We start from the raw sequence: 15514 nt of genomic DNA on the forward strand, positions 1-15514 counted from the left end.
AACTGACAGTAACTTGAAGAATACGTATTGCACTGTACATACTGTACAAGTATGATGAAGACCAGATGATTTTGTGTGTGTGTGTTACTGAAAGTGCTGATTGATCTACGATGGGTTTACTGAGGGGAAAAAAAAGGAACTTTCTTTTATTTTCCTTCTTCTAGTTTCAAAACAATCAGAACATAACACCGCTCTTCCAGAAATCCACCAGATTTTTCTTCTCACAACTGTCCCACTCTATAGCTGCCTAAATTGATCACTACATTTGCAACATCTCAGCATGCATCAGTTTCCTCCTCTGTAAAATATCTTGAGCTCTTAGAAAGATTTCTTTCTCCTAAGTTTATGACTTACAAACTTAAAAGATCTGAGGTTGAAAAAGACAAAGGTTACACTGTAACCACTCAGCAAACTGATCATGAGGCTTCAGTTATTACACTAATGCTGAAAGGTGTCAGTGAGACAGAAATTTTATTTCTTCTGCCTACACATTGCTCTGTCCTCTGTCCCTGAGGACCCTAAATTTCTGCTCTGTTGAGTGATGAATCTTCCACTGAAAAAAGGTCTTTTGCATGTATTAGTAGAGAATTGGGCTGGTGTACTCTGTGAAACTTGTTGCTCTGTTCCTATGTATTCTTAGGTACAGCATGCAGGTTGGAAATTATGTCAGCCATGTTTTGTGACATTTTTTGACAGTAGCCATGAGTTGAACAGACTTCGGGTTGCACCTCCCAAATGTGGGAGTCCTTCTTTGAGTCAGGTAAGAGTGATAGAATCAGCCTGGGATGTAGCAGAGTGTCGCCGTCGAGGCAGGACGGGAATGAATAGACTTGACTCAGAAGGCTGCGAGACTAAAACTCTGGTTTATTCAAAATACACAGCTCTTTTATACAGAGCTTCGTGAGGACCAAATCCATTGGTTCTGAAGTGAAAACAAGCTACACCATTGGTGCAAAGTGCTTGATGCACAGTGATAGAACTTAACTATAAACAATGTGAAAAACAAGAAAGATAAAGAATTATTTACATTCTTCTCCAGCTCTTTCCCAGGCTTTTTGCCTGGCTAGAAACTCTCAGTTTCTTTCTTTGACTGAATCTGAGACCCACAGCAGAGGTACGAAATGTCTCCTTCTCTGCCAAGTGAGTTTCTTGGGAGTATATCCCAAAGCAACAAATGGTCTGAAATCAGAGCCCAGCTCTAGGCTTCATCACCCAGTTTTCTACTGTGCTTGTGCCAAAGCAAAAAGTTTGTTTTGCTGAAAAGGAACATCCTTGTGGAATGGGGATGTGTCTTTTAAATGAATGTGGTTGGATGGGGAACAGTGGGAAGGACTGAGTGCAGAATTTATCCTGGTGCACATTTCACATTATGAAATTTCCCTTGCTAAAGCAAACCAAGGAAAAAAAAAGAAAAGGAGCAAAAAGAAGGGAGGATTTTTTGTAATAGAGCTATGCATCACGTGCTGCATTATGAAATTAATCCAACTGTATGCAGCAGACTTTAATTAACTTTTTATTAGGATGAAACAACCAGCTTCACAATATAGAAGACTATTTAAAAAATGAAACATCTTGTCTATTTTTGATCCCAAATGCACAAAGGAATCAGACTACAATACATTCCAGTGGCTTGAAATATTTTAATTGGAATAAAGAAGTGTAACTTGTTTTGAATCATACAAGAAGACATTGCCACATCCTCAGGTTTTATTGCCTTTACTTGCACCGAAATAAATAGAGAAATCATTTGTTATGAAATCATGAAGAAATTACAAAACTAAGAATGGCATCTTCACTGTGAATTTCTGCTTTGGGTGAAACATTCAGAGCTAAATTGCTAATCTCTTCATAAAGTCTTCAGCTGAATGAGACAAGTCTGTGAGGAACTGTGAGGATTTTGGGCTTAATATAAGCAGTATATGTGTCTATATCAGAAATTACATAAAGAAACCAGGATGAACATGGAAGCCATCACTATCTCGTTCCCACTGCTTAAACAAAGGCTAAGTTGCTTCTAACCTACCCCCCCATTCACTCTAATTTTTTTCTGGCAAAAAATCTCGAGTATAATGTTTTCTTCATTTGAAGTAAAAGGAGGTTGACTTTTTTTTTTTTTTCAGCTGAGTTAGTAGTCTGTCTTTCCTAACCATACCTTCCATCTTCACTGAGTAAACTTTTGAACCTGATGGAAATCTCAAAGATAATTATTTTCCTACAAGTTTTGTGCAACACAAGAGAAAAAAGGTCCAAAGTAAAGCCTTTCTGAAGGAGAGACAGAAGGCAAGCAGGCTTTATTTGTTTCACCAGCCATGCTATCTCTTATCCAGGGGTTTGCAAAAGCAGACCTTTAATAAAGTGGAAATTAGCTTTACCAAAGTGGGAGAAAGCAGGGGGAAGGAAAGAATCGTAGAAAGTCATTACACCAAGTAACTATTTTTCTTACAATTTTTTGGCAAAGTGAATGAAACTATTTTGTAAAAATGCTAACATCTTCTCCTGCCCCTAGAAAAGGTAGAGTATAGCATTTACCTAGTCCTTGTCTTGATAGCTGTGTGCTTCTGCCTCAGAACTGACAGAACAAATTTTGTTCAAATTCAGCTATTTTTTAGATTTGTAGAAAGAAGAATGACAAATCAAGTTAATTCAATTCATCAGAAAAACATTTGAAGGTATCTTTAAAGAGGTAAATTTGATGTAATTTCTTTCAGCTCTCAAGGAAACACAGCAAATTATTTGACATCCAGGATCCGGAGAGCAAAAATGTATAGACCAGTTCAAGCATGTTTTCTCTCAAAGTCAGTTATTCCTGAAGCTGAAGTATATTATATGATAGCAAATTTGTCATCTCGAAGTCTGCTACTCTTGTGTAATTTTTATTAAGAAATAAGATTCTTAGAGCCATCTTAACTTTTCTTTAATGAAACCTAGAGGAAGACTGTGGGAAATTTTCTTTAAAAGATGAGAATTTATATTAGGATCACAGAATATTCTGAGTTGGAAGGAACCCACAATGATTATCAAGTCCAGCTCTTAAATGAATTGTTCATATGAATAGTTTCATATCAATTTTTCAAATGAATTGTTCAATTGTGATTGAACTCACAACCTTGGCATTATTACCATCATGCTCTAGCCAGCTAATCTCAAGGGGGTAAGGGGTTGCCCAATATTAATAATTTATCATCACATCATGTTATTTAAGGATTGTTGTCCAGAATAAACCATAAATTTATAAGGTGTAGATCAGAATTCACAAGCATTTTGATTCTGTGGGACCACTATGTTGCCAAAGGGCATATTTTAAATTCCTCTCCGTTAACAATTTCATTGCTTCTAAAACACAGAATCCATATTTTCCTCTCCAACCCCAAACATTTTATGCCAGTGTTGGAATACGTATTGCATAAATCTCTCCAATCCTCCCTAATCTAATGTAGATGTAAGTATCTAATACTTTTACAGAAAAATTGTGCATCAAAATATAGGATATATTAGGCCAGAAACATAGAAAGAGTCCATAGCTAAAGTATTAAAAAACCTCTCCTTTTCAGTTTCAAAGTTTAATGCTTTAAATTTGGGGAGTTCATTAATGCTTATTGTGGCACCGGAGAACACGGCACATGGGGGAGTGTGGAAAAGTTTCATGGCTGCCCACTTTGGGAGACAAATCCCACTGAGGGAAGGCAGGTGCCCAGAGCAAGACACAGCCTCTGCTGTGAGGAGCACACAGCCTGAGACAAGGGTCTATCCCCAGGGCCTCTGGCATGACTGGCAGACAAAAAGAGCCATGATTTCCCAGCAGATCAGAACTTCCTCACTATCACTGCCTGTGTGTCAACAAAGGCTGGGGGCCATCAGGATACACTGAACTGGGAAAAAGAGAAACTGGAAGCTTCTGGCATCCAGCCCAGGCTTCAAACCACACAGCTATCCTATGTATTTTTTAGTGTATCTGAACAGGGGTCCTGTTTGAGGTCATCTTTAACATCTGTGTATTCACCCAAGGACCGATCCTATATATAGCACACTTGTTTATGTTGCCCTGCTGTGACAGAAGATCTCTCTCCAGGAGATCCACATCTTTGACTCATTTTGTCATTGTTCTTTCTCAGCTCTTGATGGTAGAGGGCATAGTTGTTGCAAGCTGGTACTCTACTGAATTTGCAGTTCATTATATATCAAATAATTCTGAAAACAAATTTCATAGCTTTTGGTCTTTTCAGTTGCACGCAGTCTCCAGCTTCATGCTCCTGTTTTATTCTCATTATAAAATAAAGTTGACTTGAGGAGATTGGAATTACTTGAAAGAAAACCTGTGAGTGCAGGGGAATGGGAAGGAAATACCCCAGGAGTAATTAATTGGGAGATACATCTGAGACTAAGCCATTCAGAGTTGCTTCAAGCTATTTATCAGTTGCTTCATTTCCAGAACTTTCAACTCTTATGACTGTTAGGAGCTATTGCTCATCCAATGTAAAACTCCATGGTTTATGGTGACTTCCCAGTGATGGCTCACTGGTTACTGTGGTATCTCCTGCCATACAGAAGTCACAGGTCTAAACAAACAGGGAATATAAAGATAATTCTGGTTTGGGCAGCTGGATGAATTCCATCCTGGGGTTCACTGTGGTCCACTAGTCCTCTTCATCATCAGAAATTCTGTCTGGTTGGATGAAGGCAAGCCCAGGAAGTCATGTGGCCACACTGGGGCTGCTCTGGACCTCAGGATAAAGATGATACAGTATGTGTATGGCAAAATAGTGTGATGTTCACACAGAGATTTTGTCTGACACTGGTGTTATCAGTGTATCAACAAAGGCTGGGGGCTGTCATTACAATGAGGATGGCTTTACATGCCAAGCCTCAAGACAGAGACGAATTTGTCCATCTGCTTCTCTGCTAGGGCTGCAGTACTACTTCCATTTCTGGTACTACTACATGACTGCTTTCTATACCTTTCTAAATCCACCTTTTTGAGCAGAAAAAATTGGAGCTAAGTAGTAGCACAACAGCGGGTAGTTAGGGTGTTTTGGCAGGGCAAGGAAAATCTGGCTCACCAGTGACAATGGACTAGGGGCTTCTCTGCCTTCCCTGATTAACCTATGCCTGCACAGTGCAGGAACATACATATCTGGGATCTAAGGCTGTATCCAGGTGCTTCAACTGGAAGGAGCAAACACAGAAGATCTCAGCAGTCTTACAGGATATTTCAGACAGAGGAATAAAAAACTTGGCAGATTTCTCCAGTAAGGAGCATCAATTTAGACAGGTGAAAAAGTTGCTGTGGTGAACAGACTGCTGCAAAGGTCTGCAGCAAAGCAGCATCACAGTGCACATTTGGGCAAAACAGATGGGAAAGCTGGTGAATGCCTAAAGCTGTGAGGTTCAGGGCCTGCTAGAAACAAGCTGCGCCCATGCAGAAAGGTCCCTGGTGAAGTTGTCAAGTCCTGTTCTGTTTTTCTGAACCAAAAAAGTCAATGTTTGTTCATTCTGGCTCAGCTTCAGCAAAATCATCATAATAGTTTCCTGTGTGGTCTGAGATGAAAAAAATAGCTCAATATGGTTTTCTGTTCAAATTCTGTTCAGTACCCTCTCCAAAAGGCACTCTGGAGGAACCACTCATTCTCAGAGCATCCCGGTGTGCCTGGACGGTAAGAGGAAAGGTTTTAATCTCTCTGTGGATTTTGACCTCAATTTTGCCTGTGCTTTGTTGCACCTACCATAGTGCAAATCACTTTGTCACTGCTCCCTACTCACCAGGCATCTTCACTGGGATGAGCGGGTGGGTCACAACTTGATTCCTGGTAAGTGAAGACCCATCTTTACAAAATCACTGCTGTGCTTGTGCCTTCACAGAATTAAAGAGGCCAGTGGCTGACTAGGCCATGGAAATGGGCTTCTTGCCCTCAAAAAGGACCCTGGAGATTAGGGTTGCAACACACCAGCATGTGCTGTTGGCAGTAGCCACTGCTATAGCTAATCTTTTAACACGTGGAAGATATCAGGCTCCAGGATCATCAATCACACATTCATTTTTTTAATGAAAGGAAGGAACGAAGGCTCCAGTTTCCCTAGAAAAGGATGAAGAAAAGCTTGACCAGACTAAAAATTATTAAAGGGAGACTGTTCCGTTCTCTGTAGATAGGTGTGCTGCCAGTTCCTGGGCCCCTTGCATTCACTGGAGTGAAACAGCCATCTTCTATGCTATTCTTTGTGCAACAAATGCAGTTACTAGACCAAGGTCAGGCTGGAATTAGTGCTTGTCCCCTTGAGGGACATCACTGCTGGATTATGCCAGAGACTGTCTGCACTGAGTGAAGTTCCTTTGCTGGATTATCCCTTCCCATCCCGTCTGCCTCTCTGCCCTGTGACCCTCAGCCTATTCACAGCGGTGTCCTTAGGGCTCCTGCAGTGCTGGGATCCAGCTGGCAGCTTACCCAGAGCTGCTCTGGTGAAGGTTTTGCTGGGCTCTTCTCCTCTGCCTCGCTCCCACCCTAAAGCCACGAGCTTTCATGCTTAATGTACACACAGGCACAGCACATATGGGCCTGTACAACAATCTGCTTTATCAGTCTGCACGTTTTCATACATCGAAGGTTTACACTCCCAGCTGCCATGGTTACAGCCTGACTTCACTGGCAAGGAATTAGACTACTGAATGTCTCCTAAACTGTGAAGGCATTTGAAGGGCAGCTGCTTTGCAGTGAGCAAATTTATTTTGTGCAGAAGGAGGCAAAATTATCAAGTTATCAGTTTTATCTTATTTTGGGCCAAATCTCCCAAATTAAAGCCCTAAAAATCATTGTGCACATGCAATAAATGAGAGAATTTGGACCACAATATTCAAGGCTGTTGCTATAGATAGGGTGACAGAAGCTCTCTGGTTATGTTGCAATGTACTATAAAACAGTCCCTTTCAGCTGTGTTTGGGCAGTAGAACACTGCTTCATTTTATAGGGAGGATTCCCCTTTGATTTACAGCTGAACTTGATCCATTGCTGTTAGTGAGCTGTTCCAAAAGAGGCTTTATTTTCCCTTATGCATCCTGCAGTGACAATAATAAAATAATAACTGGTGTAACTGAACAAAGAATTGGACTTACTTGATTTCAACAATTATCACATTGTCTTTAATTTTAGCTTATTTTAATTCTTTCAAAATAACCTGTGAAATCATGGGCTGCCCACTTAGGAAGTGCATTTCTCTCTAGTGCAAAGTGCATTTGTTCTACTTAATTTTGTCTTCTGAAGCAATTTTTTATTTCCAAAACTGTAAGAAATGACACATGGAATTAATTAAACCTATTCTGATACTTTGTATCCAGATATTACCCCTATTAATTGCTTCAGGAAAGCTGCTACAGTATCACTAGTCAAGACCAAACACTGGCTGGTGCTTGAAATTATGTCCTTCCACCTTTTTCCCTCCATTGCTGAGGAATTAGTTGTGCTTAATATAACTCATAGTATATTCTCTCAGTGGCTCCCTCTGTCTCTGTGTGGATCTTTTTCCCCTTTAAAATTTTCATTTCCTTTCTGTTTGCCACCAAATTCCTGGCTACAGTGACTGCCTCAGTGGCTGCCTGGGTTCTTCTTTTTTCTCTCTGAGATGTGAACCGGACTTTACCGCATACTCCTCCCCTTTTCAGTTTGATGTTAATCTGGGCCAAATTTCCCCCCACTTTAACATTCCTCAAAATCATTGCACATACGTGGCACCAGTAAGATTAAGTCCATGGTACTCAAAAATGATGCTACAGATTTACACAGCCTCTGTGGCAGTCATCCAATATTCTGTAATAATGTAATGGTTTTGGATCATTTCCTGATTTTTTAAAGCATCTTAATTCTGACCTCAATAGCCTCAGTCTCCCCTGTACAAAAACCTTCTGCTCCTAGTCACATTTGTTACTCTGTGGCGCTTTTGGAGGTGAATACCGTATTATAGGCAAGTGTGTGCCATTGACTCATATATACGGCTTCTATAAAGTTCAATGCATTCTTTCTCATTCTGACATAATAAACACATTTTTACGCCTTAGGAAATGAGCAGGTAATGCAATACTTATGTCTTCTAGTCACCCATCATAGAAATTGTCATGTATAAAAGAAGGCCGTTGTTTCATTTGAAGTTCATACATTCTGTCCTTTGGTGCCATCAGGACTTACTGTGTGTCTGTTATCCAGCCTTGGTGGCATTTTTCTCTATTTGCCCCTTCAGAGCTAGTTCCTGAGAGCATATTATCTTTACGGTCTGAAGAGGCTAATGACAGAGTCAGCTTCTCAACACTGTTCATTTAGCCAAAGGCCAAGGTGATGAATGTTTTCTGCAGCCAAGTCCCTTAACCATGCTCTATTGGAAAAGTGGAAACATTGGAAACATCCAGCTATTTTCAGAAGCACTGTGAAAAAACAGTTTACAGGAGCATTTCATCAAAAGGAAGGAGGGATGAGAAGAATTGCTACTAACATAGGGAGTCTTTCACCTGGAAGTCAGTAGTTCTAATCTGTGGTAAACAAAACTTGGTTAGTCCTGAATCTCTTTGGTTGTTTTTCACTCCCTTTTGTTGTAGTGAACACCTGTATCAAAACAAGCACTAACAGCTCCAACTGCAGCTTGTTCTGCAGCAAGGCACACTGTGCAGTCTATGGAAGACTGAACCCTAAAGCTGGACTTAAAGTAACATTGAGATGGATTTACACTGCTCCTGTGCAGCTTTCATAGTGGGGAAGAAACACATAGAAAGCTGTTAAACTAGTGCTAAACAAAACTTTAAAGGAATGCACTTACTGCTCAGTGTGAATTCTTGTCCTAATGTAAACACTGGAAAAACTCTCCCTGAATTATTCTGGATTTAACCACAGGACCCTGGAATCTGTTAAAGAGGCTCCTGGCCAAGGTGATACAGGCCCCTGCCTTACAAAGTGGTGATTTTCAGGCTTTTCAGACGAAGTGTTTACCTTTTGTGTTTATTTTAATTTATATTTAAAATTGCTTGGGAAGGGAAAGCCAGGAAGGAGTAGACAGGCTTTCACCTTATCCAAGTTATAATCTGGACCTGATTGCTGTTCCACAGCTCCAATCACCATGATTGACTTGCCCTGATTAACAAGGAAACACTGCAGTGGAGTCTGTATCATTGCCCTGACTTCAAAACCTCTGCCTGGGTATGAGCTATGCCTTTATGGTACCTGCTCTGAATATTTGCAGGCAGGAGAAGCAGCCTGAACTGTTTCCAAGTTGGAAGAGAGAGTCAAGGTGCATTACATCATACTTTAGTAATTCAACCAACAGGCACTTCTACCAACTCACTGAAATTCTCTTTTTCTCCTTCTTCTGGAAAGAAAGCAAATTTCTATTGTACCAAGTTCTAGTCACATTTTGTGACTTTTCTGGATTGCTCAAATGGCCTGTTGGCCTAAGCGAGCTAGGGAATAAAATATAATTAAAAAGGTAAAAATTAATCACAGCAGTCTAGTCAGAAGAAAGATGTTTGATCAATATTTTCCCCAACACCCTGCACACAAATGCTCCATCAATAGTTGACTCACTGGTATATACAGTATTTTTGTGGGAATATGTAGGTTTGTGTGGACCTTTGTAGTATTTCAGGATTCTGTGCAACCAGTGAGTTGCTATCTATGTAAACACATGTTTTGCAGAGAAAAATCTATGATCATTACTTGTCTTCCATTCTATGTGGCCTAGGATTTCACAATAATCATTAACTCTATTGGCCAGAACTTCCTTCAAGAAAATCTTCCTGACTCAAAGTCTTCAGCAAAGGAGAGACTATGACAATCCAGTCAAAAGGTTGACTTCCCCTTGCAACACATGCAACAAGCAATATGCAACATATATTTGTTGCATCTTATGTTTAAACTAAATTTGCCTCAACATTGATTTCTGGTAATGAGATGCAATGAAGCAGCTGGACTAGGATTAAGCACATACTGCTGGTGGGCAGAGGCACATGCATTTATGGTTGCATGCAAGCCATAAATCTGGAATCTTAGCTCTGCCTACAAATTCTTTATGATGCAGTTCTTAATTGCTGAAAATGTGGCAAGCAATCCTGAAGGTAAAGAATGTGCCCTACAGAAGCTAGGGAATTCTTATGATATGAGGGGAGCTGGACCGGACAAACGCAGATCAAGCCAATATGGTTAAAGCTACATTCTCCGTTTATTCTCTAAAATATGGCAGTTTATATACACTACAGTATAGTTTACAAATTGTGAACACGCTATCATTGGTCAGCAAACATTATTTGTCCCTCTCTCAAGGTGGCAAGAGTTTCACGCTGCAGTTCTACACTAATTCACACCCAGAAAGCCTATTAACATCGTGGTTACCTTAAAGTAATTTCTAACTGCGCCACACTATTTTCTTGCTGCATCAAAGGCTTCCAGGCCCCACCAAGGCTGCTTATCTGAGGCTCAGCAGGAGGGTAGCTCAATCTTTCACTCTAAATATAAATCATGTCCTGTCTCTCTCAGAAATCTTAAAACATCCCACAGACCTGGGAGTATGGTGTCAGTGACTGAATAAACCAAGCATTTGTTCTGCCACAGCAGTGCCATTAAGGAAGGCTTCCTGGAGAGTCTGAGGCAGTGTATGTTAAAGGGAGAGGAAGACACTTGCTCCAGCATCTGCCTGGCATCAGTCGTTTGTTCATTTGTTTTGTGCAATGTAACATCTGGTCCTTTTCACTTTTTTAATCAGCAGCTATTATAAATTAATCCTGGTTTCGTGCTTGAAATATAGTGTACTGTAAAATTAGTATATCATTCCCTAGGAGACTAACATTCCCTCAGATTCAGTTTGTCTTATTTTGTGCAGGAATGTCTTTGAGGACAAGACATTTTAACACTGAGTGATAAGAAAGGAGAGGTAAAGCTAGTACCTGAACACTCCACAGCTAGGAGAGGAAGTGGGGAGTTTGTAATTAGATCCAATCTGGCTTTACATCTATTGTATTGCATTCACACTTTATGCATGATCAAGGCACTATTACATTCATATGGGGAAGAAAAAGTCCAACATCTGAATCTGGAACAAAACTGTGTTAAGTTCCACTCAACATCAGGGATTTGCTTTTATCAAAGCTGATGGCTTACCCACTGACATTGATATGAAGTGTATAGTTTTCGTTGTGTTTTTGTTGTTTTTAGTGTTCTGGCCTCTTCTATTTTAAGTTGAGGCAGAGTGCTTTCCCAGATGAGCACATACATTAACCATGTGGAAAAACAAAGCACCGTTTTCACACCCAAACCTTTCTGTAATTATTCTGTGCATTCTATACGTACCAGGTGAATCAGTCAGACACACTGAAGCTGTCTGCAGAGGCAGAGGCTTGCTTTGTTTAGTGTCCACCATAAAATGATTCACATTTTTTGAGAGCTTTTGAAATCTCTTACAGAGCATCAGCCGCGGTGACTGATCCAGAATTGCTGGGACATGGCAGTAACACCTCAACTGCTGTTACAGAATGAGTCACTGAGGCATAAACCAAATGAGTGTAGAGGAAAAGAGGACCATAGTGATGGGTAAGATTTGCAAACTCTCTAAATCTGTTTTTTTAATGTTATCCCCTAGTTTTTCACTCTTCATGAACTCATCAAACTCATCTTAAAACAATTGTTTACATTATTTTATTAGCTCAAAAAGTGATTCATGACAACCTACTTTATTGACTTCTGTGCAACACTGCAGCAATAGGACAACTTGGAATCAATCCCCGCCTTCATATGTAAGGTCCTGTTACTCACCTGGGCACTGTTAAAAGATGTACCTAAACTGAGTGCATTAATCAGAGTCCACCACTGTTCTTCAAGATATGAATGTACTTAGCACCTTGTTGAATTTATGTCCTTACTTTAGACATGCAGGCTCCCTTGTAACTAGTTCTGTAGGATTTTTCAGAACATTATTAGCACTCCTAACGATTCCAAAAGGTAGTAAAGAAGTAGTAAAGGTAATAAAGAAGTTATTTTGAGGTGACAGAAAAGGAGTTTAAACCCTTAGCAGTGTGTGGGATGGTTCTACATATCAAACATCAAGCTGAGCTGCCCACTCTTCATGATTATGTAATGAAAGACCCTATTGTAACAATGTGATACACCCAGGGAGAAGGGTTAGAGCTGCTCTGCAAACCTTCAGTCTGAACTTCTTGATCTTCGTGCAATTAAAATTTCAGACAGCCTTGCATGTGTGCATTCTTTAGACACTGCATTCCCTGAGAGGGCGTCTGTTTGGATTTTGGGCAAGAAACTTGAAAACACTGCTGGATAAATAAATGTAAAACAGCTGCAGACGCCATTGTGTAACTATTACTCCGCCCTAAAACTCCTGTTAATAGTAAACCTCTGTGTAGTGAATGGGTGGTTTACGTTAATAAGGTAGTTTGAAAGGTGTTAGGGTGAGGGAAGAGAAAACAAAGCAAGGGATCATGAAGTGCTTATGAACTTGAGTCTGTTTTTCCTTTCATTGGCAGCACAGCCAAGTGCTGCACAAAACACAGTTGTTGCCCTCTACTTTAACTCATTTTCCTTTACAAATTCCAAGCAGGCCTTACACTTCTGACTGCTAAGTACAGTCCTGTTCCTCAGGCTGTCAAGCAATTGCCTTTCCAGTGGTAGCTCTCAGTCTCCTGTAATGTGTTAATTACATGTTGCATGTCTGAGTATGCTGGATGGATTTGTGGTCTTTCTGTGACTTAATACTTAAAGGGTATGAGGTCCCTCATGCCCCATCCGAGTTTGAACTGAATCACCCAATATAATTTCTGCCACATGATGCACAAGAATAGTATTTTATCTCACGAATAGTAGTATCATGCGTCAAGAATATATCGTTCCTCAAGAATAGTATTTTGGAGAGAAAAGTGAGCCAGTCCCATGCATGAACGTGTTTCATCTTCTCAGTAAAGTCAATTAGCCCAACTAGATTTCCACATTAAACTGTTTCTGAAGTAGTTTTGGTACCTGGACAATGCAAACAGAACTCTCTAGAGGCAAGGCCTGAACCTGAGCTGTGGATTTCACTGCTATGCTTTGTACACTGGCTTTTAAAAACTGCAAGCCTCATCTCTGTGCCCTTGTGCCTCTCCCAGGCACTTTAAAATTCTTGACAATGTAAGACTGCAGGAACATGAGAGCAGGAGACAGTACAATTTTCTGCGTGAGCAGCGCTAAAGGCTTTAGTGTAAATGGTGATTAAGCTCTTTGATTCTGGATAATGCAACACAATCAGTGACACTAAGTCCTTGGAATTTGTGGAAGTTTTCTTTCCCCCAAAATTAGAACAAACACCCTCCCAGGTCATGGGCTTCTGAAAGGGGAATATTTCCTAATGGAAAATGGACTAAGTGCTGCCCAGAGAGAGCCCTCTCTGGTATGGAAAAAATGAATAAACTATGATACATGTCCTCCAGTACACTGTAACTTCAGTGAATTCCAAGTGAGCTAACAGCTTTTATTGTCCGCAGCACAAAGTAATGCATTCATTGAAGAGGTTCACCTTCACATCTTCTCCCCAACTCCTCTATGAAAATATTCTGGTTATGAGCCATCCAGGTGCCATAATCAAGGCCAGGTAATACCACAGTAACATCAGTCTTATGCAAGGTATAACTGGGATGCAGAGCCATGTAGTGTTTCACTCATATATTTTCCTGTCCTGGCAAAACACGTTTTTGCAGCCCAGCTCAGGTCTAGACTACTGAAAATCACAATCCAGAAAATCTATGTAATATTCCTCATCTGAGTGGTCAGGGAAGAAGGAAGAATTGAACCTCTACTTGTATCTGGTAATTGGCACAAAATACAGCTGAATATTGCCTGGCTGAGGAAGATGTGCTCTTGAAAACAGTTTTCTTGAGAGCTGAATTACTCAGGACCTGCCTATTGTGCTCCTTAAGGAGAAAAGCAATACACAATAAGCAATAGGTCTTTTGCAAGTATCTAGAACACCAGCACTTGACTGAATCGTACATGTAGGGTAGGGCAGAAAATTGGTTTGACTCCAGAAATTCCACATCCTGCTTCCCAACCTGCTTTGGATTCTTTGTATGGCATCTTACTTTTCTTTTTCAGAAGAGCGAACCACTATCTCCCTGGACTCATAATGTTTAATTTTGGAATCCTCTGCAACAAAGACAAGTAGTGGAGACACAGATAATCTACTGACAGCAACAGAAAGTTTATAAATGCTGAATAAAACATGGTTTCCTACGATTGCTTCACATCAGATTTCCCCTCAGGTATATCAACAGGATTAGGAAATTGTAGCATCAGCAAGGATGTTGTCACGTCAGGAGGTCAAGCGAGTTGGGTTTTTACCTCCTTTCCAGTTCAGGTTAATCTGGAGCTGAAATTGTTCCTGCTCAGTTTCACTTCAGATCACTAATAATTTGTTAACCTCTTGCACCTGACTCACAACAGTCAGTTGGAGACTGAGTCAGTGGAACAGAGCTTCAGGCAGAGAAAATATTACCTCTCCTTGCTAAATAACTAAAGTAAACTTTGAGAGGGTCTAGTTCTAGTTGAAGTTCCACAAGCCTCCAAAACTGCAATCCAATTCTGATTCAAAAGAAAAATGACATTTCTAGGTGGCTTTTGGTTGGGTTCATTTCTCTGGCTGCATTGCCAGCAAGTATGGTGTCTTAGTCACCTACGGTAAGAAGTGATGGGTGCCACAAACACAAAAGTCCTACTGACTCATTTACTCAATGTTTCTGGTGAAATGGGTTTGATTCCTTGCATTTGTAATTCCTTAGTCCAGTTAATTGTATTTGAAACAGTCAATAAAGCTTCTCTTACTTAAAAGACTGCTGTTCTGATTAACAGATATTCCTATCAGAAGGTCCCTTAATTTTCTTACAATTTCTTCCAGCATTACTGTAGACAGTTTTTCCTCCAAGGAGGTCAGACCAATTAAAACTTGTGGTAGCTTTTTCTCCCTCTGTGTGACTCCATACAGAGGGCCAGATTTGCTCCCTCTCTCCCCATTGATAACTTCTTCACATGAGTAGTCCTACAGAAAGGAACACACTTGTATGACTAATCTGCTCAGCAGCACACAAAGTTCACTGTCTGGACTAGAATTAAATTACTTTTCTGTAGAGCATTACAGAGGTTGCAGAGGAGATGGATTGAAACTCAGGAGTCCCTGGTGGCAAATGCCTTGCTTTGAGAACTAAACTGTTCTTCCTGTCTAACTTAATGGAGTCTGGACACCAACATTTTTTTTTTTTCTCAGGTATTTTCTCTCCCCTTAAAAAATAAATAAAATACAAAGTTTTTCCTGTGAGGGTCTCCTCAGTTGGATTAAGTGCCTGAAAATGGTCTTGTTTTCTCAGACATTTGCCTGCCAAACTTGTTGAGCTAGCAGATGTATTGCTTTATGTTGGCACATACATTACCTCAGCTTAAACTAATTTATGGGATGTGGCACCTCTGACACAGTTCCCCTGTTCCAAACAACACTCTTAATCAGTCACACTCAGAAACAT

The 15514-nt window shown here is 40.3% G+C and overlaps 1 long non-coding RNA gene across 1 annotated transcript; it reads left to right on the forward strand.

Moving 5' to 3' along the window:
• The first annotated feature begins 11426 nt into the window (after positions 1 to 11426).
• Positions 11427 to 14828, forward strand: LOC121469357 (uncharacterized). The gene is made up of 2 exons (XR_005979340.2): positions 11427 to 11549; positions 14097 to 14828. It is a non-coding gene; the product is annotated as an uncharacterized lncRNA (long non-coding RNA).
• The last annotated feature ends 686 nt before the right edge of the window (positions 14829 to 15514 follow it).

This window comes from Taeniopygia guttata, chromosome 1 (assembly GCF_048771995.1).
Source record: "Taeniopygia guttata chromosome 1, bTaeGut7.mat, whole genome shotgun sequence".
Classification (NCBI taxonomy): domain Eukaryota; kingdom Metazoa; phylum Chordata; class Aves; order Passeriformes; family Estrildidae; genus Taeniopygia; species Taeniopygia guttata.